We start from the raw sequence: 27,338 nt of genomic DNA on the forward strand, positions 1-27,338 counted from the left end.
ACTGGGATGGCCCCAATGATGAAGCATGTCACCAAGGGGCAACCCTGGTGAGTGAGGGGACACCTAGAAAAAGAGCAATTTCTCCTTTTCTATCTACTATACCTTCCAGACCAACCCCATTGAGTGTTGTGAATGGATTTATAGTGACCAGCAAGGCTCTCAGTTATCTGGCAACAGAGACCTTATGTTGAATATAGTTATCAATAATTCCACACACGCCCTGTACTGTCGCATTCTTTCTTCCACAGTTGTCGAAAGTACTACTTACTTTTCACTGACAAGATTGATGGATAGGTTTGTACCCAAAGATTTGTTTATGTTCACAATTGTTTGTCCATGCTGTGCTATTTTTTCTTGTCTCCCAAAACCTTTCCCAAAACCCCCCGTACCCATCCATTTTTCAAACCCTAACCCTATTCCCCCGGGCTGTGTGGTTTTCATTGATGTGTGACTAAATTACAGCAATAAATCCACACACTTGCTGGGGAGGATAAGGTGATAGCAACAGGCTGGTGAAGAAATCCGAGGATATATTCTTACTCTGCTTGACAAAGACCCATGGCTAATGTCAAAGAACTTCAACCGAATTAGTTATACTTTAACATTTGTTAGGCTACAATGTGGCACTGTTCTAGTGTACTTCTGTCACCTGCTATATTCTCTATTGTACCGTTGTATTGCTCAGGAGGACAAACCAGATTTCATTTTCTTTGTTTTCATAGGCATGCAACTGCCACTGTGTCACACCACTAGTACCACCGCTATGAGGAAATTTTATCCGCCCAGGATTGCCAACCTTATTCGCTGTTTCCCGTGGAGCCAGCCCTGGGCCTAGCCCTACTTGCAAACAGAAATTACAGGTAAGATAGGCGTTTGGTTGGAGGTAGTATAATGGAGTATTAGGAGAGACGAGATATTGGATTGATGGTAGTACTACTAAAGTCCTAGGACTATTCAGGAAAACAAACTTACTGTTAAACCCCCACCCACCAGACTCAAAAGCAGTAAAAAACAGGTATGGTCAGATAAAGTTTCAAAAAGTATATTTTTATAGCCCTAACAAAAGAATCTCCCGCAAGACCCTCCCTAACCCCAACGATTGTCCTTCAAAAGTCCCCAAAAAACCCAACTCCCAATTCCCACCCCCCAAAAGTCTCTAAAAAAGGGGCAAGGGACACTATGGCAGGGTGCTGTTGGAATTAGCAGCCAGGGCATCATGCTCCTTGCGGAGGGTGGCAAGTTCGAAGCGGAGGCCCTCCACCAAGTTCTTATAGTTATGGACCTCCTGCTCCAGGTACGACAGTCTGAGGGATAAGCGGCGCCGGTGTGCCTTGCAAATCCTGTGAGGGGCAGCTGCTTTCTTTGCTGCTCGGCGGTGGCGTTTGGCTTTGGTAGCCCGGCTCCGTACCGCTGGAGCACTGTGCTGGCTGGCAGCCCGCACGGAGGAGGATGCAGCTGTCCCAGTGGACGTTGTTGTTGTACCAGACTGCGTCTCCTCCTCCTCCAGGGCCACCAGCCGCCGATATTCAGCGACAGTGGCATCCAGCCTCAGTTGCCGGGCCATTCGAGCCAGCTCCTTCCTCCTTGATGGTGTCTTGGATTTGGAAGGAGCAACTACATGAAAAAAGAAAGACATAGTCTGTAACCAATGCTCCTTAAGATTAACACAAAATGATTGAGCAGAAAGTTGTCACAGTACAAGTAGCAAATTGAAAGCACAGTACATAACTATTGAGGACAGTATCTATGTAACCTCCGACTTCTTCATCCTTACTCTAACATTAGTGGGAGTTTAAGGAACAAATTCTACGAGCACTATGGACTTCCATTACAGTCGACTATGACAGTACACCACTCTTATTCTTCTTCTTCTCTCTTGTTTAGGAAAATTGGTACGTTATCTTATGCAAGCCGGCATAATGCCAGCGCAGTGAACTTGCACCCGAGAAAAACAGACGCACACCATGGTGAGTGAGACAGACTTGCGTTACTGTACCGGTCCAGTACATGCAGGTGGTGAAGCTCTTACTTTTCTATTACGGGTGGCACTGAGAATACTCTGTTAAAAGGGCTACTGCTTAATTAATTTAGCTTTCACCCTACAGTGCAAATGAGTATTAGAAAAGGAAAATGAAGAAGCTAAATTATCTGATTATCTATCACTTCACATGGGATGTATTTGATGACATATGGGATGACTTTAGGTGCTTTGCTTATTATTGAGTGAACAGTGATACCCCCACACATGAATGACGTACTACTACTAAACTAAAGTTATTAAGAGAGGTAGGGAGTGTCCACCGTAATAACCGGATATATGCTGTGCTTGCAGTTGCAATACAAACTACTGCTACTATTCATGGTAGTATTTGGACAACGTTACAACTTCTTTTCCTTGCCTTTCCTACACTGGAACGGACGTGCGGGTGCGGTGTTACATGCTCTTCAAAGTAACACTTAGTTCATCCAGTGACCGTCTAGTCTCTCTAGATACACATGTGCTATCTAAGAGTCAGATAGTACCATGAATGATCCAGGCATCCATCCATTCAAAGTATATGCACACATACAGTTTCTGTCTCACCCACCCAGGCTGTTCTCCTTCCACCCATCCTTGCTTCATCATTCACCCAGCCATGCACCATACCATTTTCTTTCCTTCCCAGCCACCTCGGGGACCAAGCAAACACATATCATTCTTCTTTGCCAGTCATCATTACATTTCTCGTGCTTCCACACTTACTTACACCCTTCTTTCGCTTTTCGTTCATCCCATCCATCAAGTTCACCTCAGACCTGATTGGGATTCTTCTCGGCAAAAACTTCACAGCTAAGTCGAAGTACATTTAGAGGAGGCTACTACCTGGTTTATTTAGAATACACCTGTGCAGAAAGCACACTCTGCAGTCTTCAATCTCAATGACTAAGGAATGTATAGCTTACCTCTGCACGCCACCACCGAGTGAACCCTCACAGGCATGTCCTTGTCCGGCACTTGCACCGCCTCCTCCCCAGAGTTGTCCTCCTCGTCCAATGCCACCACCACCTCCGCGCTGGCCCCGTCTCCAGATGTTCCACCTACAAAGTACATTTAATAATGTTAGAATACACCACTCACTACTATATAATATTTGGTCTAGGAGGAAGAAAGAAATGTGAAAAAAACAGTATACAATTTAATAATTTATGACTGTGTACTCTAAAGTAAAAATGTCCCTTTTTCCAGGGAAGGCTGTTGTCTTGCTGCACTTTTTGGCACAACTGATGAATGTTTGCTGTTTACTTTTTAACACGCACCACTTTTTCACCTAACAGACAGAAGCTTGACTTCTAAGAACACGAGCAGGATCAAGTTCAAACCAGGTGAGAGCTCGGCTCGACCACAAGAAATGTGTCCAATTAATCGTCGGCACTAAGCACTTTTCCATTTTCAGTTACACGTTCACTTTTATGACAAACTTGATTTTAATAAATGTGTTTACTTTTAATAAAGCTTTTAAACTTAAATAGACTCTGTGGTTTTTGGTCCTCCAGACTAGAGTGGATGAGCTAAAGGTTTTGGAATTTTTGCAAGCATGAGTCCGTGCCTCTGCCATCGGTGACTTTGGGAGCTAAATGACCCTGCCACACTATCTAGTCCGTAAGGAGATTGGGGGTTCAACTACAAAGTCTGTTATCACTGAGGTATGTGGAAAGTCTAACAGCACCTATTATAATTGATAAGCTAAGCAATGCATTATTTAGTGTCCATAGTTCTGTTTGTGCAGATTTGTCCCTGCAACAGTAGTAGAATGGATTGTCCTCCTATCCAAACCAAAAGTAAAGTAGTATCTTATTCTTTCTTGGTGGTCATTCACCTTTTTATTGTTGGCAATGGTCAAAGCATAAACATTTAGAATAGCATAAACATTCCAAAACCTTTAGCTCATCCACTCTAGTCAGTGAAGTAGTGTGGCTCACTGGTTAGAGGCGGCAGACCCGAGAGCAGAGGACGGCCCGGGACCAGGGTTCGATTCCCGGCGCGGCAGGTTTCTGGACCAGGGTCAGCGGACTCGATAATTCTCTTGCCTCGGTGCCCACTCTGATCAGCGTTCACACTCGGCAACTCTGGGCATTAGCTTGCCTCATCTTCACTAACGGCCCCACCAGACCGCCGGGGATGCCTGGTCTCACCCTGGAGATACCCATTAAGGGACCATCTCTCAGGGAAGCCAGGAAGGGTTTCGCAGCGGTCGAAGCGCCTTGCGACCCTCCGGGTAAGTAGTGCGCTATATAAATGCCTATACATTTACATTTACAATACTTGAAAATACATTATGGACAATCCCAGAGGACTGCACTCAGTGCATAGAGCTATTGCTGACTAGAATGGGAGTCCAATGGAAATGCCAAATGTGCAATCTTAGTTAGCTACACAGACAGACTAATAAGAATAATCTAGTAATACCACATGGAGTCATAGTCGAGGCAGGATAAGAATTTAGATCCTGTCTACAAGAAGATCAAAGACGATTTAGAAAAAATCGAATGAGGAACGCTAGGAAAAAATAAGTACTCTATATTAAAATTAAAACTTACTGGGGCCAGCAAAGGAGCCCTCGCCTGCCCGGTCCTGGCCTGCATCGTCAACAGCACCCTCCTCCTCCTCCTCCTGTGTCCTCCTCTTGCCCCTGGGGGAAGCTGATGTACAACATGAAAGAAAGAAAAACAGAAAACATGGATGATATTTCTCAACCAAATCAAACATTTCAAAAGAACTAACAAATTATTTTTGCGAAATAGCAAATAGGGAACGACTCCACGGGATATATTATTGACCAATCTCATGTGGTCGACTACGTTATTACTTTAGTATTGCTTGATTTGCGGACCGTCGAATTGGAAACTACCCTATGTAACTCACTAAACAACGTACTAAAAAGGTTTGCCTAGGATTGGCAGGCAGCAGTCCGCAGCACGCAAAGTGACAGCCAAAGTCCATTGTGATTGAAGATCAGCGACAACACTAAAGTTTCCTACTACATTAACCAGTCATTAAAATACTCAAACTATTAATCCACCACCACTATTTCTTCTTATCGCCATGTGTACAAAGGAAGGACTGGACTTGAGTCTGTAGGGGCTGATTTAGAAGCCCCTTGCGGCTCTTTTGCTCCATTGTTGCGTGACTTTTGTGACGCAGCGACAGCACAAAAGAGGCGCAATGGTACGGCGTATATTAACAACGTGACGCATATTTATTTATTTATTTTATTTATTTATTTATTTAATATGGGAGATGCATCACGTTGTAAAGCCCTGCGCCAATAGGGGGCGTTCCGGTGCAAGGGAGGGCGTTCCTGCGCAGGAACGCATCCTAAAAGTGGCTGAGGGAAATCTACAAGATTTCAATCAGTCACTTTGAGGACAATGATGCGTGACTCAAACCCTGCGCCTGCTTGAAGCAGACGTACGGCTTGACGCAGCATTGGGGAGATAGGGCACCCCAGAGCATTGATGGAGCTGCACCATCGTTGCGACGCAACTCCAGCAATGCGCCGCCTTTACGGCACAGATGCGTAACGCTTTGGTGACGTTTTGGGCCCATGGTGCGCCGCATTGTAAATACGGCGCACCATGGGTGATGGTGGCGTGACACACAATTACTGGCGCATCCCTGCTACTTTGCAGGGATGCGCCGGTAATTAAAAATCTGAACCTTAGTGTGTAGCATTACGCAGTTCTTTAAACTACACTCATACATAATTTCACAGGCCAATGAAATGAACACAAAATCTAAAACAAATAAGCATAGTAGCAACACTACTGAGAAGAAGGAGAGCAGTGTACCTGAAATGCACAGAAGATTTTGAAATATAATTTACCTACAATGTAATGAGCAGCATTATTGCTCTTGGCAAAAAACAAAAATTTGCAATATAATAACACAGCAGGAGAAAACATAGTAGTAAAGAAATAGCTACTACTACTCACCAAGCCCGGGGATCTCAAGGCCAAGGAGGTCGAGCAGATCTCGCTCACGGGTCAGGACATCCGTCCAGCGGTGGGTGGCCTGGTTGTAGGTGCGCCAGACCCGAGAGTGGTGGTAAATGGCCTGGCACATCTTCTCCCACCGCTTCCGGCGCTCCCGGGCCCCGTACCCGGCACTGATCTTGCCGCCTCCCATGATGGTCCTGGGGAGGCGGCACTGAACATAAAAAATGAGTTGGCCCACCTCCTCCGGGGTAAAGATCTCCCATGGCATCACTAGCTCTCCCCTCAAACGCCCGCACGGGTGCCGGACACGGGGTGCGGGACCCTTCCCCTTCTCGGGATGCTTCCCGGCTCCCTTCACCATGGTCTGGGCGGAAAGGAATAAAGAAAATAGAATAGGGAAGAGAAGAAAAGAAAAGAGTTTAAAAAAGTAGTTTAAAATTAACCAAAAGTAGCAGTAAACACAAAAATATAGGGCTAGAAAAATAGAGGGATAGATAATAAGTAAAATAGATCAAAAAAAACTTCAAACAAGCAAAGGATGGCAGAGATTGACAGAGGATACAAAGACCATGCCCAGAACCATAGCAATGAATGAGAAACAAGATGGCCGCGCCCGTTCACGACTGCGCGGGTAAGTTCGCGCGAGATTTTCCTTGCGAACACGCGCGAAACTGGACTGGCAAGCCGCAGACTTTGCGAGATTACACTTCGCGCCTGGAAACGGAAATACGTCAGGCAAACAAGATGGCCGCGCCCTTGAACGACCGCGAGGGTAACTTTGCGCACAAAACCTTGCGAACTAACACGCCGCAAAAAAAACAAATTGCATATTCGCACGAATTTGCGGCTTCCGAATCCGATCTCGCGCGTGTTCTCGCCCCGCGAACCCCGCGAAATTGCAGAAAAACGAGTTTTTCAAAACTGAAAGCACTCGGCAGGGGCAAGAGTTCAAACTCATCATTAGTAACAATTCCCTGTAGTGCTTCCTGACTGGGGCCCCTCCAGAATTCAGTTGCTAGTTGCAACAATTGTATGACCCTGCTCTGACCCTCACAGCAGGCTCATAGAATAGCTACAAGTAGGCCACAAAGGTCCTGGGGAAAAAAAATGCACTGCAACAGAAAGCAAAATTACAGATAAGGAAGCAGGTGCCAGACTGGAATTTTAAAACAGTGACACATTAATAAACTAACCCCAAATTAATTCATGTCAGTTGAAGCAGGGCTGGTGTGCTTGCTTTCCCCCCCCCATAATCTACAGTAATGATGAACCAGAGGGTGGCATTGATGTAACAGAGGGTTGCAGTGGTGAAACAGAGGGTGCTGGGAACCTGTGATGATGAACCAGACGTAGAAACAACATAATCGCGACTGTTGCGCGCCGAAATGTAAGTTCGCAATTGCGAACTGGTACGAAACCCTCGCGAACTGGCAGAAATCCTTGCGAACACAAAAAAAAAAATCTGCAAATTCGCAAGAATTCGCGGATTTTGCGGATTGCGAGTTCGCAAATCCGCAAAATTCGCGAACGCGAGATTTGCAAAATTCGCCCATGCTTAGATCCAACATTCCACCATCGTATTAAGTATTTAGTCAATCTCAGGCCTCCAAAGGTTTAGTGAAAAAGTTAATTTTATCGTAATTCTGCACCCTCACAGTACAAAAATAAAAAATAACGCAAAAGCAGAAAGGGTTGCACAGCTGTACGTGGCGAAAGAGCAATTTAGGCCAAAATCTTGTGCTGACGAGAGATAGGTGAAGAGTTCACTTGAAGACTTCATAGAACAAATAATGTATGACTTTAGCACACATGCTCACCGGGGATAATTTGTATTTCCAAAACTATTGAAGCTTGATTAGATAATAGAAGAGGGAAATTCAGTTAGTCCAGAACACACAGAGGTCTTAGGTGCGCAATGTTAAAGCACGTCACTAAAATTATATTTGCCACAAATACACATGCAATCAAGAACGAAGAATAGTTAGTTTGTTAAGCATTGGTAGAAACTGCAATAAAGGACGTATAGCAAATTAGGTTGAAGTCAAGGTGACCACATCCCATTTTTGTCATTTCCGTGTACCAATGTGTAATCATCTAGTAACCTATTTTTATGAACTTTTGCACCCCTCATTGTTAAATTTTGTACAAAATATCGTCTGTGATGCAGCAAATTGAGACCGGCTGTCTGCCTGTGTGAAGAAAGTTCATCTCCCTGTCGCGACAGTAAAGAGCTCTCCTTACATTGCCAAAAATAAATCTGTCTTTTCTTCATTTCCTGCAACAACTGGCGAACTAGCCTGGAGTCCCTTTTGGCCCTTCCTGACTGCTGACACCAGAAGACCACCTCTTCCAGCTTAACAGGGTATTGCGCAGTTTTGATGAGGTAAGCAGCCATTGTGTTCTCTGAAGTTCTGTCTGTGCACGGCGGATGGGTTGGCTCTAGGGGTTGCCGTCTTTTAAAGGTGAGGACAATGCAGATTACGTTCCATGTTTTTGTATATACGGTAGGACTTGTTTCCGTTGGCAGTGGTAAACACAGATGTAAATATAAGCGATTAAGAGATATAGGTTATAAGAGACATAAGGACATTGTATGCAAGTTTGTGTACATGTGTTGCACAATCTCAGGAAATGCGCAACATAACATAACTGGTTAACCTGTTATTCCCAATATAAGGTTGGAAGTGGTCAATGTGGGTAATTTGAAGGTGCCAATATGTGTTCCAACGTTTGACATCGACGGGCAGATGCAAAGCTGATGTCGCTAAACCTCCAGGTACCATATGAACACTCAAATTATTGCCCTGGACCTTATGTCCGGAACTCATTCCATGGTCTAAGAGACACATGATTTGAAAAGCTTATCCTCTCTGAGTGCAGAGGGAAGAGACCAGGGGTTGACAGTTGCATTTACGATTTAGAGTACAATAATACTGATTAACATTTAAAAGTAGTAGAAGTTTTTTTACACTGATGGCGAGTGTGTGTGTATGAATGGAATGTGGCTACAGTATGATGGTATTATGTAATGTTGGTTAATGTGCATAATGTTATTTTAATCCGTTTTGCATAAGCGGTAAAAACAGAGTTGATGGATTTTCCTGTTTTTAAAGATTTGTGTAAGTGAAGGAGTAATATTTGACCAGATAGTTGAAAAGTTAGGTTGGGGATGTATTGGAAATACAAGTGATCATGGAGACTCTCTTAGCGCAAATGCAAAAGATATTGCAAAAATATTATTTAGAATGATTTAAAGCCACACTGAAACATACATATCCCTGGCCAAAAGAAGGGACATTGACATCAAAATATTAGAGTATATTATTACGCATCTTAAAAGAAAATATATAGTAACCAAATTACAAATGAGGGAAGCCACTTTAGCTTCATGGAAGTGTTTGTGTTTATGGCAGAAATATGCTAGACAGCACAATCCCCAGCATTTTACCACTCCCTTATATCAGATGCCCCTGATATGCAAGGGACCCGGGGCATTTCATTATGTTCCTTGGCCCCAGAAGGACAAGGAAAATATTAGGAAATTATTGCAGCTGTTCACAGAAGGAGCAGGGAAATGGAGTAGAGCTTTTTAAAATTAAACTACAGGTATCACCTTGTCAGTGGGGGCATAAAGATTCTGCTTAGCTTTCTTATAGTAGATAACATTTCTCACTCCAGCTTTTTGAAAAACAGTGTCTGTTTCAGACACTGTTTTTCAAAAAGCTGGCGTGAGAAATGATATCCTCACTGAGACAGATATGATGGGTTTCCGTTTAATTTGGTTAGAACAGTAGTTTGGGATCAGCTGAGGAAAATGTATCCTGGTAGGCCAGACATTGGATCTCTCATAGCTCAATCAATGCAGCCAAATGAAAATCCCACTCAGTTCCTTAACAGGATGAATGGAAAGTTGACCAAGAAGTAGGTCAAAGTTGGGAAGTAACTGGAGGAAACGCTGTATTATTGTACAACATAGTGAAAAAAGGGTTAGCCTCTAATGTACAGGATAGCGTAGATAACATAATGGCATTGGAAACCAAATCCTGGACAGAGATACAAGCGCACATAATCAATTTCTGCAAGAAAAAGAAAGAAAGGAACAAACAGGAGGTGATAGAGAAAGCAGCAGCCAAGTTAGTGCAGCAAAAGTTGCAAAGAAGGGAGCAGTGGAAGGAGCTGTAGTGGCAACCGCCACTCAGATGACTGCAATGTCTGTGGGACTGGTCCTAGGGACCACCCAACAACAGCACCCACAATAACAGGATAATGTAAGGGTGCAGAGAAATAGTCGAGGAGGATGAGCAGGAATAGGAAAAGGTAGGATAGGTCCTCGAAGGATTGATTAAGCGTCATTATTGACAGAGGTATGGATTTTTTATTAGAGACTAGAGCACTAAGAGATGGGGGGCAAAATGGCAGGGCAGGAGTTTACAATCAGCCAGGAAACATAGCAGTACAGCAAATCATATATGTGCCCCAAACACCCCCACAAAATATGCAGCCACCAGTAATGCCTCGAGCACAACAGGTGTCGCCTAAGCAAAATTACCATAAACCCTCAATGGCGACTCCACCTCAAAGTGGACAGGGAGGTATTATAGTGAGAGGAATTGTTTCCAGATAAATTCTGTAGGAGGATATACACAATGAAGGTGCCCACAAAGTATTTCTATGTGTCCAGTATTATCAGTAATGCACAGGCCACCTGAGAAACCAGCTGTGATGGTAGCTATGAATGACAAAAGGTATGCATTCCTCATAGATAAAGAAGCAACTAGATCCTGTATTAGAGAGGGAGACCTTCCGATTTCAAACAGATCAATGGACACACAAGGATTCTCTGGGGAAGTAATGTGGGTTCTTTTACTAAACCAGTGGAGATGGAAGTAGGAGGGAGGTACATTGATGGATGTTTACTGTTTTCTCCAGCCGCCCAAGCTATTCTGTTAGGAAGAGATTTTACAGCCAAATTCCTCTACTAGAGATCAAATCGCACTGTATAGAATCATAGCAGAGATGCCAGAGTTACTGGGAAAGGAGGTTCAGTCACCTAAAAAAATGTGTTTTTGGTAATAAGGGCAAAACTCTTGAATGCCTGATTTAATATTGCAAATAGAAACATTAGAAGTAACACCAACCTATGGCGATCTGATAGCTTGTGACCGTAATCATGTTTTGTGGACATGTGCTATATTCACTGAGCCAGGAAAAATTATCATAGAGGTATTAGACGACCAACTGTTTGATGATGATCCAAAGAAAACAGCTGGCTTACGGTAAATCCAGAAACATTCTTTGCCCAATCAATATTAGACTCTGAGGATGATGCGCATGACTGTGCAACTTATATTCCTAATGAATCCAGTCAAGCGACGAGGCTCCTATTCCAGGTAACATTGTCTATTTTGTTGATGGTTTGTCTACTATTGACCAGGATATAAGAATTAGATACACTGTTGCAGCAGTAGTCAGAGCAAAACCGCATGATTCTTATGGTACACTCCCTATAGTAGAGCAGTTGACATTACCAGCTCTACAAGCAGAAGAATTAATAGAATCTCTTCAGCAAAGAGCAGTAAAAAGTCTTTACAATCTATCCAGATTCCGCCTATCTGACAACCACTGTACATTCCAGCATTAGGAGATGAAGCAGGAGAGGTTTCCTTAAGTCCTTTTATGCATAGGAACCTCCTTGAGGTACTTTCATTACCACAGGCAGTGGCAGTTGTGAAATGTGCAGCACATACAAGTGGACAGGATTTTGTCACTCAGGGTAATGCACTAGCAGATTGGGCAGCTAAAGATGCAGCTAGGCACACACCCATACGTGTACCATCACTTTCACAGCATTTCTCTTTTCTGGTGACTTAGACTGCCTTAATGCCTGAATCGGAATCTAATCCTAGCACAGAAAGTGACCCATCTCATTACACTGAGATAGCGCACTTACATCTGCGATTATTGCTGAAATCGGCTCCTCTACACGAAAAACAGTTATGGGAGGATACAGAATGCACCCAGTCAGACAACCATCTACAGGTAAACCAGTGATGCCACAGGCTTTATTATGATAGATCTTAATCAATTGCATTTACCAGCTCATACTTCAAGAGATAACTTGTCTATGCAAATTCAACTAGACTGGTTTGTTCCTAATTTGCATGATATGCTTACTATGTACCGTCATAACTGCACTGTCTGCCAACAATTTTCTCCTACTCCTATGTTAAAAGTAATAAATGCAACTGTTCCACTACCACAAGGTCCTTTTAAAGCCCTCCATATGGAGTTTGTGGATATAATTGATAGGTGCAGCAACTACGGGTTCATCATAGTTGTGGTTTGCCCTTTCTCTTGATGGATTGGAGCAGGACCATACGCCCATTGTGATGCTAAGGCAGCAGCTACATTTCTGATTCGTAAAGTAATTCCACAATGGGGAATTCCAAAAGGGATAAGCACCCACTTCATTTTTTTTTGTGTAAATATCTTTTTATTGCAGCAAAACAGGCGGTATATTCAAAGCATTTGTGTCATTTCCACTGTTGACCATTATATATATATATAAACCTCCATCCTATGTGCCACACAGCCATTTAGCTCACACTCCGGAGGTCGAGCGGCGCAACAGCGGACAGAGTTCTGTGCTGGAGAATACATCATGGCTCAGCGACAACCAGTCATCCGGGAAATGGCAGTGCTGCTTTTCAGTTCTCTCATTCCCCCCCCCCCCCGTGCTCAATGTCCAGTAGAATCATTAATCTCTCCTCCCCATTTCTGATCAACAACCCCCTTCCCACCCACTCCTCCCAACCCCTCCTACCCCCCTCCCCTCATCTAGATCTACTCCCCCCACCCCTATCCCTGCCCCCCACCCCACCAGACGTGCCAGTGTACCACTAGTGCGAGTCCACATCCATTCTGACCAATCCAGACCCGAGGTAGACCATCAGGAGCAATCAACAAACAGCATGCAGTCATCACATAGGAAGTAGGGGAACAAGGGATAATGGCACCCACTTCATGAATGCAATCTTCACACATATCACAACACAGTTAGAGATAAAACATAAACTATCCTCTGTATACCATCCTCATAGTAATGTATAGTCAAAAGCCTGAACGGCCTCTTGAAAAGTAAGATCAGTAAGCTTTGGGCTACATTGCACAAAAAGTGGTTGTAGAGTCTATCATTCTACCAGATAGCACTCTTTTCCTTTAAGAATACACCTAGTTCTGACCATCACCTGACACCCCATCAGATAGCTACCATCATCTTTTCCTTTATCGTTCAATGTGTAATGATTTTTAAATGCACCACTGAAAGCTATTGACTACTTTTTTTAATATCAAAAAGATTTATTGTAATCATTAAAACATGTTTTTTAACATAACTTTCTCTCGAACTTCTTGTTTAACATTGCTTTTGTCTTATACTGCGTGGGAATGTTGTTTTTCACCCCATCAGATAGTGACAGGGAGATCAAGTCAAGTCAAGTCAAGTCAAGTGATTTATATAGCGCGCTACATACCCAGAGGGTCTCAAGGCGCTTGAAGAAGGGTGGGGGAATTACTTGTCGAATATCCAAGTTTTAAGTTGCTTTCTGAATGCTAGGTGGTTCTGAGTGAGGCGAAGGTGAGTGGGAAGTGAGTTCCAGGTTTTAGCTGCCAGGTAGGAGAAGGATCTACCTCCCATGGTGGTTTTGTTGATGCGAGGTACAGTAGCAAGGGCTTGGTTGGAGGATCGCAGCTGGCGGGAGGGGGTGTAGAAGGAGAGTCGTGTGTTAAGGCATTCGGGTCCAAGTTCGTAGAGTGCTTTGTGTGCGTGGGTTAGGAGGCGGAAAGTAATCCTTTTATTGACGGGGAGCCAGTGGAGGCTTTTCAGGTGACCAGAGATGTGGTCTTTACGTGGGATGTCTAGTATGAGTCTGGCTGAAGCGTTCTGGATGCGTTGGAGTTTTTTCTGGAGTTTTGCGGTGGTACCGGCGTATAGGGTGTTTCCGTAGTCCAGGCGGCTCGTGACCAGTGCGTGGGTGACAGTTTTTCTAGGTTCGGTGGGGATCCAGCGAAATGTTTTTTTGAGCATGCGAAGAATATTGAAGCAGGATGATGAAACGGCGTTGACTTGTCTGTTCATGGAGAGTGAAGAATCCAGGATGACGCCCAGGTTCCGTGCGTGGTCCGTCGGGATGGGTGCTTTTCCAAGGGTCTCTGGCCACCAAGAGTCATCCCAAGCGGAGGGGGAGGAACCTAGGATAAGGACTTCTGTTTTGTCTGAGTTCAGTTTTAGTCGGCTGTGTTTCATCCACTCGGCTACTTCTTTCATTCCTTCATGTAGGTTGGTTTTGGCAGTGTTAGGGTCTTTGGTGAGTGAGAGGATCAGTTGAGTGTCATCAGCGTAGGAGATGATGTTGAGGTTGTGTTGGCGTGCGATGACCGCGAGGGGGCTCATGTATACGTTGAAGAGGGTGGGGCTGAGTGAAGATCATTGTGGCACGCCGCAGATGACTTCAGTGGCTTCTGACTTGAATGGTGGGAGGCGGACTCTTTGGGTTCTTCCGGTGAGGAACGAGGTGATCCAATCCAGTGCTTTTCCTTGGATTCCGATGTTTCTGAGGCGCTGTAATAGGGTGCTATGACAGACTGTGTCGAAGGCTGCGGAGAGGTCGAGGAGGATGAGGGCGACTGTGTCTCCATTGTCCAGTAGAGTTCGAATGTCGTCTGTTGCTGCGATGAGGGCGGTCTCAGTGCTGTGTTTGGCTCGGAAGCCGGACTGTGAGGAGTCGAGGGATTTGTTGGTTTCGAGGAATGCGGCGAGTTGGTTGTTGACAGCTTTCTCGGTGACTTTGGCCGGGAATGGAAGGAGCGAGATGGGGTGGTAGTTTTTGAGTTCGGTGGGGTCAGCGGTGGGTTTTTTCAGAAGGGCGCTGAGTTCGGCATGTTTCCAGCTTTCCGGGAAGGTGGCGGAGTTGAAGGAGCAGTTGATGACGTCTCGGAGGTGTGGTGCTATGATGGAGTCTGCTTTGTTGAAGATGTGGTGAGGGCATGGGTCTGTGGGGGATCCTGAGTGGATGAAGTTCATCAGGCGGATGAACAAGTCCCTGCCACTAGAAGTAATGTACAGGGAAAGAGCTCTGCAGACATCTTAAGTGATGAGATGCAAAGTTCAAAGGTAACCAAAGAGAAGGAGAAGTGTGCCACCATTGAGGTTGACCTCCCAGCTGTGAACATTGGTGACCAAATCTTAATACGGAATTTTGTTAGAAAATGGAAAGAGAAAACATTTGACGGACCATAACCTGTCACCATGGTGACACCCACCGCCCTCAAGGTGAATGGCAGGAAGCCTTTGTTTCCCCTTACAGATGTTCTTCTGAACCCAGCATCTCGCCAAGCCTTGTAAACAATATAAATGGAAAAACGGGGAGGAAAAAGATTGTCATTGTAAAGATTCCCCCCTTCACCTCTGCTTTTAGACATTTTTAGGTTTCGACCTAGCCGTAGCACCGCAGGTGCTACGCCCAGGGCGAAAGCTTTTGTTTACACTATGGGGGACTTGAACACTCCCCTTCTTCCATTGGCTAGCTCCATAAATGGAGGCTAGCCATTGGAAGAGAGAGGCTGTCAATCACGCTTTCCCCGTGAAAACGCGATTCGGGGGCGTTTCTGTGTCTTTTTTTAAGTACCGCCCTCTCCTCTTCCCATTGGCTGGAATTTTACCTTCCAGCCAATGGGAAGGGGAGAGGGCGAAAAACACGCCCCCGAATCTGCCGGCCGGGACACCCCCGTGACGTCATTCCCCGGGCCGCGCTGTGATTGGCTGCCGGCCCGGGGACCTGACTTGTTGTGCAGTTGTTGTGACTTGTTATTTGCGGTGCATCTGTGCAGTTGTTGTGACTTGTTATTTGCGGTGCATCTATATTCACAAAGGAAAGCGCTGGTTGTAATTACTTCCTCGTGTTGTCTATATTTTATGTTTACTGCTCTCATTGTAAGAACCCTAGTAAAGATAGTGCGCGCGGACGAAGGTTCTTTGTTTTTTGTGCGTTTTGGCAAAAGCGCTCCCTAAGCTCTCACGAGAATTGCAGTGGCCGGCTTCAGTCGCTGGTTGGTGGGATGCGTTGGAAAAGCCGGCTGCAAGGCGGGCGAGCTCTTCCGCCCATGGAGACTACGGCACCGGCACCGCAGGTTCCCGAGGAGCCGTCAGCCGCCGGCACCGAAATACCGAAGGAAGGTACAGAGGTGAGTGACCGTAAACCAAGGCTATGCAAGTTGTCTCATCTCTCAAAAACCTTAGGCTGTCAGTTTGACCGCGTAGCTAAACTACACGCCGAATGCAGCTTTTCTCGTCCCCCTTCTAACTCCAGTTGTGAAGCCGTCGGGCTGTCACTTGTATCTTCGCTCCTGTTATGTTATGTTCGCTCCCACCTCTGGCCACGGAAGAATAATACCCCCACCTCCCTCCTGCAGTGGTAGTTGTCAGTCTGTGCCACTGCTCCGTCACAAAGCTACAGACCATCAGCAAGTGAAAGAAAGTATTCATGGGGTACATCTTAGCCACTCCCTGGCTCGCCCGCCCCTTTCCTTCTCATTTGGGTCACTATCCTCAGTGTGCTATCCGCTCCGAAGAGCTGCGAGCAGCTGAGATGCTTATCTCGTACAGTGGCTCGACACCTACATTGTTCACACGTCCCCTGTAGGATGTTGCCGAAGAAATGCTGTAGTGCGCATCTCTCTTCAACCATGGCTTAAAAATGTTACAATTGGCCCACACAAGGGAAACTAAGCCACATTCTTCAATATTAAGAAACAGTAGACGGCCTTGTATACATCTCCCTCTTTCTCTGAACATTTCTGGAATAGGAACTGACACTGTCATCAATAAGCCATATAATTTATTTCAGCTTTAAGGAGTTGCCTTATAAATATTATCCTGAGTCTGGCTGCAAGTATTTTAACGTATTGGAGCGAGGTCTTGTACAATTTTAGCTTCTCTCCTGAGATGACAAATCCAACGCTATTCAGCCCCTGCTGTTACAACGCTGTATTTTATATTTTTTTAATTCTGTTTTAATAGTGCTGTATAATTTTGCACAGCGCTCTTTGCCTCCATCCTCTTCCCTCTTTTTTCTCTCCATTGCATATTGCGCTATTTCTTTCGCAGTGTCATCGGGACTTTCCAACGCTCATTGTCTTCCCTTGTACTTTCTTTCTCCTTCATTTGTTGTGTTGCGTGCCTATGTGTCTCTTGGTCTGTGTTGCTCCTCCGTTCCACTCTCTTTCTTTTGCTCTCCGTTCTATTCCCTCTCTCCTCCCCCTCTCTTTCTTTCCTGTTCCCCTGCCAGTCTTCACTTTTCTCTCGATCCCCACTTATGTCTCCATTCTCCTCGGCCCATCTTGCTGCTGTATCTTTCTTTCCCGTATCTCCCCTTCTCTCTGTCTCCATATTCTTTGATTTCTCTTTGCTCTTCTTTCCGCGCTCACTTCCCGCGCCCTTGTTTCCTCATTCTACACTGTCTCTTCGCCCTATTCTTGCTTCGGTCTTTCTCTCTCTCTCTCTCTCCTCTGCCTGGCTTTGTGTCAGTGGGAGTGCTGTGATTTGGGAGCCAAGCTCGCCTGCTCAGTTTTTCCAGACCCTCATTTGGAAGGAAGAAAGTAGTGTCAGAATAAGAGTCCTTCCCGCCACATACACCTTCTACTCTTCCCTCAGTGTGTCACCCTGTTCGCGCGTGTGTGGATGTCTGAACGTGCATATCGCAATCACTGTGTGGCAACGTATAGCGCCTCTCACTTTATCTCTAAATCTGCATTGTACCTGTCACCGTCTGTCTAAAAAACACGCATATCTCATTTTAACGTGCGCTTCTCTCACCCACAGTGGGTCGATCACTCCTTTATTCTCCCCGTGTGTTACGAGGTGGCTTAAAATCTGCGTGTCTGCATGTTTGTGCCCCACACGAAGATTCCATTTAGATTCCATTTACGTGTTTATAATCATTTCTGTGTGGCCATTAGTCTGTCCATGAGTGTCTGAAGTTGTGTGAGTGCACCCATAGATGCCAAGGTTTCAGATTGCTATGAGTGACATTTTCAAAATGTAAATGCAATTATGAGTGACATTTTGACGAGTAAGAGTGACACTTTATTACGAGCAAAAAAATCAAGCAATGAAGACAGGGAAACATACAAATGTCAGAAATGAATCAGACTGAGATACTGTAAGATTTTAAAACGGGTGCAAACAACTGAGGTGGCTGACCCATAATTACATGAAATTATGAAAATGTCACATATAGCCATCGGAAACCTTGGCAGTTATTGGCAGACTGGCCTGTACCCTCACCTTGGAGAATGCCTGACCAAGAGTTAATGAACGCCTTTGCCTCACTTATGCTTCAGTCCTTCTGAGATATACAGATGGATTCAGGAGCAGAAATCGAAGCTCTCAGCCGGCAGGGCCCATTCAGCTATATCCTTACTTAACAAGCATTGAAAATGGAATAGGTCTCGCCTATGATTAAGTTAAAGCCATTTGCTTTGCTAATGGTATTGTATTCTAGCTTTGCATTATTTAGTGTATATTTGTGATATGTTGTAGTTGTATGTAGTTAGAATTGTTTTGTTAGATGTGTAGTAGTTTAAAGCATAGCGTTAGTAGGAAAAGAGCAGTGTTTTCGAATTGGGAGGTGAATGAATAGAAGAATACTATGTGTTAATTTCGTATAGTGAGGGTTACAATAGCATGAGGCGGACGAAAGGGGCGAGGCGAGAGCAAATATATGCACATATCACAAATATACACTAAATAATGCAAAGCTAGAATACAATACTATTAGCAAAGCAAATGGCTTTTTTGTATTTGTATCCAGAGCGCAGCGCCCGCTTTAGGGACACCGGGCTCTGTTTATTTATTTATATTTAACTTTCATGTTGAGCGTGGCTTTCACTTCTGGGACACCGCGCTCTGTTTATTATTATTTTTTCAACTTTAATAGTGAGCGCGGTGCACGCTTCAAGGACACCGCGCTCAGTGTTAAAGTAAAAAAAAAAAAGAGCACAGTGTCCATGAAGCGGCCCACGCTCAGTTTTAAACTAAAATCATTTGCAATAGGTCTCGCATTTACGCGAGTTTCGGCTATTTTCATTGCCAATAGCTTAAACTTGTGTAAATTCGAAACCTATTGCATTGCAAATGCTTGTTTTAAAAAGACATCATGAAAGATATGTATTTTTGTTTTCTTATTTCTTTTTTGTATCTTGATACTATTCTTTCCGCTCTTCTATAGCAACATTTCCTTTAGTTCTAACGTTTTACATCTACAAAGAGAACTCCTTATGTATGGCAATGTGTCCCTTAATGCTCATACCAGACTGTCAGATAATATGTGTAAGAACATATGTCAGACATGGGTTCAGAAAGCACCAAAGAATCCTGGGGCATATTACCAAGCAATAGCGATAATTATCGCTATTGCTTGGTTAGAGACAAAAATGTACCGCTGAGCTGCGGCGATTTTTATCGCAGATAAACCTTGGTATTACCAAGGTTTATCGCAAATGCGATAAAAATCGGCCGCAATGCATGAATATCGCTGAAAAGTCCGCGATATTCTTGCATTACCGAGCTAATGCTCTTAGCCATGTTATCCACCTCCCATTGGATAACATGGCTAAGAACTGCTCAGGGCAGGTGTTAGCTTTTGGAGATATTGGTGCTTAGCGCGAATATCTCCAAAATTTGGTAATAGGAGATAGCGATGTTAGCGACTGTTTCCAGTCGCTAACATCTTGGCACGCCCACTTTGCATGTCATTAGTGATAAATATCACTGACATGCAAAGTGGGGCCCAAGATGGTCGCTATCTCCTACTAGCTGTCGCTAACTGGTGTTAGCGACAGTTAGGTAATAGGGAGATAATTTTATCTCCGCTTTCTTGGCTTTTAAAGCCAAAAAAGGGGAGATAAACCCCCTTGATAATATGCCCCACAGTTTTCTGTGCTCCCTAATTCCTCATGCCACAGAATCAGAAAAAGCTACATTCAACGAAAGAAGTAATAACAATAGGATAACTTGTAAAGTGCATAGTTACGTCGGCTGACATGTCCCAGTGCTTAGGTTTCATCCCTACGATGCAGAGAAGCATATGCGAAAGATGACTGGTATTGAATTGATCTGAAAGGCAGTTCCTATTTTTCCTGCCTAAGCAGGAGAGGAAGGGAATTTCACAACCTGCCAGATAGCTGAAAGTGAAGCATCTGATACAAGTTTTTTATTCTGGGGATACGTACTAATGAGGCCTCAGCTGATCTCAAATTTCTTTTGGGGGAGTAGGATGCAATCAGAGGGTGCAAATAGCAGGGGTCTTTGTTGTTGAGGTTTTCATGGCAGTAGCATGTGGCTTTGAAAGAAATCTGTTCCTTCAGCAGGAGCCAGTACAAGTTTGCCAAGGATGGTCCAGAAGGAGCACATCTAGGCAGATTAAGTAATAGACGAGCTGCCATATTCTGCACAAGCTGAAGTCTCATCAATCGTGCCTGAGAAAGCCCGAGATATAGGACATTCCTGCTGTAGTCCGGTCTTAACATAATCAAAGAATGGACAACTGTCTTCTTCGCTGCCACTGGCAGGAAGACAGGGATCTTTTTCCGGGTTTTTAAAATCCCAAAGCATTGTCCTGCAAGGCTTGTGATATGTATATCATAAGAAAACGTAGAGTCAGACCACATGCCTAGGATTTTTTACTTTTGACTTGGGGGTAGGTAAAGTGTCTAAAGAATTGGCCCGGCAGCTAGTCGACTAAATTGAAGGTTGATTACAGAGGATGATTACCTCAGTGTTCCCGGCATTAAGCTTTATACAGCTGAGTCGCATACATTTAGCCACTTCCGTCAGGCATGAATGAAGTCTTACCGCAGAGTTGGATCCGTCTTGGGAAAGCGTGATTATCAGCTGTGTATCATCGGTGTACGGCACAATGGTAAAGCCGTACCTCTCAACGATGCCAACCAGGGGGGGCATGTACAGAATAAATAGCACAAGACTCAAGGTAGAGCCCTGAGGTACCCACTGCTTCAATGGAGAAAACTTTAAAGTATATAAGTTTATTGTGCTGCCTGAAAAGAACGATCTTGTAAGAAGAAGGGAAACCACAGTACCCTCACGTATAGCTTTGTGTTTATTATAGCTCTACTTATGTAGGATTAAGGCCCAAATGCAATTAATACCTGTTAAGGTGACACGTTTTTTAGTTAACTCTACAAAATATGATTCTTTAGCGGAAGTGTTATTCTCACAGAAAGACAAGACATCAAGGATGAGATATCACGTATGAAGAAGACAGGTCGGCCTACCATTGTAGACTGGATCCTGATGGTCTTATTTTTAGGATATTTTTAGTAGTAACGCGCCCGCCCAATGTGTGTAACAGTCATTTAGTAAATCCTTTACCCCCATATTGTGTTTGTAGGCCAATATTCAGAGTCATCAGGTCAGTCTTTGCCCATGATCAATGACATTCTAATATTGAATTTTCCTGTAGGGTTATTTCTTTATGAAAATTGTACTGATGTTAGTCAGGATGCAATAGGAAAGTGTGCACATATCTGGGATGAAAACATTGCATGTTACACTTGGATAGATAGCACAATCAGTCCTCAGACAATCGTGATATTAACTTCTGTTTCTTTATGTTTCAGAGGAAATGGTACTGTTAATGGATGACAGAACATTATTTGTAGGACAACAGTTGATAACACTGACATGCAGGGGGGCACCTCCAGCATCATGGACTATTGTTGGCAGTGTGGAGAACTACTGTATGCTCAGTTACCACTAAACTGGGGAGGACTGTGCTCCATTGTCACCTTGCCCACTACTGTTCTGGTAATTACTGGAATTAATCTGTCAGCTTTGCATGAACACCCCATGAGTCATCCAAAGACCTTGCTACATCATTAAAGGAAGAGAATTGCAGAGGATTATGGTACAAGCACTTGGAGTGATGTTCCCTAAGAGTACTTTTTATTCAACTATGCTCAATCGTTCTTTGGGAGCATTCTGCCATTTGTTCAGGCTGAAGAAACAGCTCGATGGTTGCAGATAACTCGATGAGAATGTCTCAAGAGTATCAATACTACAAACGACGGATTTAGTGGCATAGAATGATGGTGATGCAGTACCACTATGTACTTGATCTTCTGACAGGCACGCAAGGAGGGGTATGAGCAAAAACTGGAACTGCGTGCTGTACTTTTATCTCAGTGAATGCGGATAATGGAACTTTATCAGAGGCCATACAGACACTGTATAAACTACAGAAGAAAATGGTAAATGAAGGAAGTGTCCTAGATGATTGGTTTAGTGGGTGGTTGACATTACTGTCATCTTGGTTGTTGTGACTGTTGGGAGTCTTGTTATCAACTATTGTAGTCATATTATTAATATATTTTGCAGCAATGTTGATCCTAGCTTGTTGTAGAATAATAAGTGCAAAGGCAGTAGGGAAGTTTCCAGTTAGGCCACCAACACAAGCAGTGGATTCCCAGGGCAACTTCTATAATTTAGTGCCAAGTGTAGACCAAGGTTAAGATCCAGTAGCTGAAATATCAACTAGAGGGGGGAGTGTTATAGAAATGTAAAAAATTAAAACATGGCGCAACAGCAGAAAGTGTTGCACAGCTGTACGTGGTGAAAGAACAATATAGTCCAAAATCTTGTGCTGACGAGTGAAAGGTGAAGTACGACTTAAAGAGGCCGAATGTGTGTTTTATGATGACTCAGGTCAGTGTATGTGTTCTTTCACAACTTTCACACTTTTCATGAAGAGCAGTGGTTGTTTAACTGGCAGAGTGAGGACATTTGAGGCGATATACACCACAACCTGCAAAAAACAAACGTGGCTGAATTACAGATGCTCTGCATTAACATTTCTTCAGATTCCACCTCCATCAGTAGTTGGATGGAAGAGTGTTGTGATGTGTGCGTTTCACCATCTTCATGCCATGGGTAAACATGCATTTCCCTTGTTTTGTTTTGATGTACACATCTTCAATCCACATGTCAGTGTAATGCCTGGCAAACAAATGATGTGCAATCGATGACTGATAAAGATTAAACTGTTAGGTATTGCGCAATGAAATGGTGCTGCACATGAAATAATCTGCCAACTGACAGGGTGGCTTGAGTGCCAATTTATGAGCAGTTTGTTGACGCCTAGCAGACTAGGGAAATGGGTTACAGCACAGAAGTGCCTTGCCCCTATTGCCTATGCTGCAGTGACTATGTACTGCTGTACTTGACCGTGCAGCCCACAAGTACCGGACTTTGCTAACCAGTGAAATACCAGCCATGGTCCTACCAGTTCTCTGAAAGGATTCAGTGTCCATGAAGTGCAATACTGCTAGTACCTTGAAATAAGCAGTATTGGCATGAGAGCAGGCTGGGAGAGGTGAAGCTGTTGGTGAAGTGAGCTCCTACTCCTAATCAGCCGGCATGGAAGAGGTATCTTTACACTATCTCCTTCTCAGTCATATGAAAGACAGTGAAACTTAGTTTGTATAGCCCCTCTCTAAGAGGAAGTGCATCTAACAACAAAAGCGAAATTGTAGAAGTAGTTGTACCTGTGGCTGGCGTTCTTATGCTCTTGACCTACGTGTGATTAGTTGTTTGATGATGCAGCTGGAGAAGAACCTGGTACAACTGTTGCCACTGAGACCCACTCCAAAATCCCTGGATTGAAAAGTGTGTGTATCTTGAGATTTCCTTTTCATATTCATATTTACATCTGCATACATTTACCAGTGCTCTGATGTATTATCTGGATTGATATTTTTCAGTGTTTATGTGGTGTGCTATTTTTTTTTAGCAATAATTGCTGACCCATGTGATATGTTACCAATATCAATGTTTTATTTTCCTTTTGTGTGTTTGCTGCATTGGTGCTATTTCTGGATGAATGTACACTGTTGTTCCATTAATCTTTTAGTTAATATTTTCCTTTCTCCTTCTAGTGTCATTACCACCTCAATTGGTTTCTGTGTAAATCCACTGTAGTTTGCCCAAGTGCTGTTGGTTTGTGTTATGTGTGACTTACTTCAAGGCTGGGTTGGAGTATATTTGAGCCCGATTGGCTTGTAGCACTACTTTGATTATTCTTGGTGTAATCATTTGGCCTGGCTTACATATTTATAAATGTGCGAGGGGATTTGCAAAGCTCTCCCTGTGTCCCTCCATAAGGTCCTCCTTTCCCCTCATTGTGTAGTGATTACTCCCCATTGTTGCATCTTTCATCCTGTCCACATCCTTTTTACACCTGAGTAGTACTTTTATGAGTACAGAGATATTCACATTTGAGATGGATTAATGTGTATAGGCACGGCGTTGTGCATGCATATATGAAAGGGCCCCTGTTAATTGCTGTTACATGTTTGCTGCAACTTTATTGTTCGGGCCTCAATAAGAGTTTGAGTTTGAGTTTAAAGCATTTATAGAGCGCACGTTCACCTGGCGGTTTCATGGCGCTGTAGTGTACTGAACCTAGAGGGACAGGAAGATCAGGAGGGAAGCAAGGAAAAGGCAGTTTATAAAGGGAAGGCTTGTGAGAAAAGGAAAGTTTTTAGCTCCTTTCGGAAGAGTGGAAGATCTGAGGTGGGCGGGGAGAGAATTCCAAAAGGCAGGGGCGAGTGTGGAGAATTTCGTGCCCCCCCACTTTTTACGCCTAAAGCGGGGAACTGTCAACAGTTGTTGGGAAGATGAGCGCAGTTCCCTGACGGGGGCATAGGCTTTGATTTCCGAGGAGATGAAAGCAGGGGCAGCGCCGACCCGGGCCTGAAAAGTGATACATCCCATCTTGAACTGAGCTCGCTCTCGAATGGGGAGCCAGTGCAAGGACTTGAGGAGCGGAGTGACGTGGTGGAATTTGGCCAGGTTGTGAACCAGGCGGGCAGCCTGGTTTTGGACCAGCTGTAGTCGGCTCATGCTATAGGCCGGCATGCCACAATATAAAGCGTTGCCGTAGTCTAGGCGAGAGATTACCATCGCCAGGACAATACGTTTTAAGGCAGAGGGAGAAAAGAAACGGGAATCTTTGCGGATGGTGCGGAGTGAAAGAAAAGAAGAGGACACCACTAGGCTGACCTGGGAGTGCAGAGTAAGTTGGTCGTTCAGCTTAATCCCAAGTGTTTTCACAGAGGAAGATGGAGAAGAGGGGTGGCCTAGGGAGGGGGGGGGGTCAGAAGAGAGAGGTCCAGGGACTGGAGCAACCACCTGTCAGAAACAGCTCAGTTTTGTCTGGGTTTAACGTCAGGTGGTTGTAATTCATCCAGTTCCGGATAAAGATCATAACAGACTAGAATTTGACCAAGGACTCTGGGGATGGGTACAAAGTAAAGATAAGCTGAAGGTCATCCGCATAGTTATAGACGGAGACCTCCATTTGCTGAAGGGCAAAAATGAGAGGGGCAATATACAAGTTAAATAAAAGAGGGGAAAGGGAGGAGCCTTGAGGGACACCGCATTGTACTTTCCGGAGGTCAGCCAAGAAGTCGCCCAGGCGCACAGCCTGGGTGCGGTCCCTGAGGAAGGAGGACAGCCAGACCAAGGCTGAGCCTCCAATCCCTGCCGCCCTGACACGAGAGAGTAAGATGGAATAGTCAGCTGTGTCAAAGGCGGCGGAGAGGTCGAGGAGGACCAAGGCCTGGGGGTGGTTAGTGTCCATGCCCTCTCTGAGGTTGTCGAGGACCGTTAGCACCACGGACTCCGTGGAGTGTGCGGGGCGGAAACCAGCCTGACGGGGGGCTAGCACCCCGTTCTCCTCCACATAGGTACTGAGCACTCTGGCCACATGACGCTCCAGGACCTTCCCCAGAAAGGGCAGTAATGAGATGGGGCGGTAGTTGACAAGAGCGGAGGGGTCAGCGCCCGGTTTTTTGAGGATGGGGACAATGATGGCCGATTTGAGAGGTTGAATAACAATGCCCTGGGACAGTGAGCTGTTGAGAAATTTAAGAGGGGGCTGCACACAAGCCGAGTAGATGTGCCTGAGGATGTGGGCAGGACAGGGATCTAGGGGGGAGCCTGATTTTCCCATAGGGAGGAGGGAGGGAAAAGCCTCTTCTGTCAGAAGGGGGAAGGAGTCAAGACGTGCCCCGACTGTCGGACATTGGGGGTCAATGAAGGAAGGGGGGGAGGGATGTTTGCTTTTATGTTTGAGATTTTGTCTAAAAAATAAGTGTTGAGGGAGTCGCACAAGTCCTGAGAGGGGGAGGGTTTGAGGGTAGTTCTGTCAGAGTAGGCGAGGTCATGAACAATGGAGAAAATTTCTCTGGGCGGATTTTCGGCAACGAAGATTTTTGTGGAGAAATAGGCCGTCTTAGTAGCCAGAATAGATTTCTTGTATTGAGACAGGCGGATGGTGTACTGGGCTTTAAGGTCGGGGCAGTACTCTCGCCTCCAGGCCCGCTCTGCATGGCGCACAGTTAGTTTTAAGGTCTTAAGTTCCTCATTGAACCAGCGGTTCGCGTCGTTCGCGCGCCTGGAGGACACCCGCCTGAGGGGGGTGATAGAGTCGCAGCCTGACAGGAGCCAGGAGTTAATAGAGTCGGCTTGTGCGGAAGATGACAGACCATGGAGGTCCGGACTGGATGCAGAAAGTGTGGCGGACAGAGAGGCCACATCCACCTGACTCCAAGAGCGCGCCCAGATGTTTTTAGGAAGAGGGGGCTTGGTGACTTGGCTAAGGTGTAGGGAAAAGGATATCAGGGAGTGATCGGACTAGGTGCAGGGGGAGATGGACAGGACCGCTATAGGACAGTTGAGGGACCAAATCTGATCGAGGATGTGGCCCTGAATGTGAGTGGGCGAGTGGACGTGGGAGTTGAAGTTGAGGGAGCGAAGGGTATCCGAGAATTCTTTAGAGGTCGAGCATTCTGCTGGGTCTGAGGGCCAAAAGTTAAAGTCTCCTAAAACCAAGATGGAGGAGTTGTTGACCGCTAAAGTGGCTATTAGATCTTGAAAGGCGGAGAGAAAATGTTGAGAGGGTTGGGGGGGCGATACATAAGCAAGCAGGTAAGCGGGACTCAGAGAGATGTGAGCGGACAACTAAGAAATCTGATGAACCAATGGACGGAAAGGTTAGAGGCAGAAAGGAGATTTCTCTGCGGGCGATCAGAGCGCCGCCGCCGCCCGATTTGCCGGAGGGTCAGTCGTAGCGCAGAGCGTAATAGGAGGCAGGAAGAGCAGCTAACAAAGAAGGGAGGGAGTTGTCACAAAACCAGGTCTCTGTAAGAAATAAGTGATCCGGTTTGTGCGAGTCCAGTAAGACGAAGAGTTCGAAACAGTGCTTGACTGCTGACCTGGTGTTAAG

The sequence above is a fragment of the Lissotriton vulgaris genome, chromosome 7 (assembly GCF_964263255.1).
Source record: "Lissotriton vulgaris chromosome 7, aLisVul1.2, whole genome shotgun sequence".
NCBI classification, from domain to species: Eukaryota; Metazoa; Chordata; class Amphibia; order Caudata; family Salamandridae; genus Lissotriton; species Lissotriton vulgaris.